We start from the raw sequence: 1,139 nt of genomic DNA on the forward strand, positions 1-1,139 counted from the left end.
AAGTCCTCCTAGTCTGGCTGGTTTGGTTTGCCTTAGAGGTGGAAAAACCCCAGCCTTGGGCTGTAACTGCCCTGTTTGAGCAATTTGTCCTGAGTTGGCACTCTCAGTTGGGTCCCCCAGAACCGCATCGTCACACCCCCGCCCCAGGACAAGGTGTCAGGCCAGGGGTTCAATGATGCCCACTGGAGAGAGGCAGGGCTCTGGGACGGAGACCCTGGTACAGGGCCGGCTGTATTCTCTCTTCACAGTTATTCCTCTGGGCGCCCTATGAACAGCTGCTGCTGTGTCCAGGTGACCAACAGACCCCGCTCTGCTTGGACGAGGCTGCCGGGAGTCACCCCAAGCCCTGGCGGGGCACCTGGGTCCCCGCAGAGCGGCCGTGCCTCTCCCGGGGGTCTGTCTCCACTGGACCTGCAGCAGGGCAGAGCTGGAGGCTGGAGCCCAGAGGAAGGGTGGGACCTGGGGGGCTGCCCATTGAAGGGCTTCTCCGAGGAACTGTTTAAAAGCTGGGGGTAGCCCCGAACCAGGCTCCTTGTTGTGCCCCGGCCCTCCCTGGCCCGCTGACAGTCCTTTCCCCTCAGGCACGCAGGAGTCCGGCACACCAGGAGCCGGCTGCCCCAGACGCAGGTGCACGGCCCCTGGCCTCACCCAGTTCGGCTCTAACACCGCTTGCTGGGGCTGGGCATGGAACCCAGGTGGCCCCTCCTCTGGCTCCGGGCCAGGGACCCGGGATGAAGGGGCTGGCACCGTTCACTGTCCCTTCCCCTCTCCCTCGCCTGCTCCTCCCTGCCGGCTGTCCTTGGGCACCGGCTTCCTGGCAGCATCTCACCAGGCTGCGCTGACGGGTCCTGCCCTCAGCCCCTGGCAACCACCCCCTTTGCCCTGCAGCCCTTTCATCTCTGCAGCTGTGGTGCAGCCACCGGCCACCCCAGCTGGGCAGGCAGGCGGGTTCCCTGTTACCCCTTTCAGGGCTGAGACAGCATGGGTCTGTACCCCCTTCCCCTTACTGCCAATCCCAGCCAGTCCCAGCAGGTCCATACCCTGGGGATGGGACTGGCTGGTATTCCCCGGCCCCGCCCCTCCCCGCCCGGCATTCCCCGGCCCCGCCCCTCCCTGCTCACTATTCCCCGGCCCCGCCC

The sequence above is a fragment of the Terrapene carolina genome, unplaced genomic scaffold (genome assembly GCF_002925995.2).
Source record: "Terrapene carolina triunguis isolate 2854851 unplaced genomic scaffold, T_m_triunguis-2.0 Scaffold95, whole genome shotgun sequence".
Classification (NCBI taxonomy): Eukaryota; Metazoa; Chordata; order Testudines; family Emydidae; genus Terrapene; species Terrapene triunguis.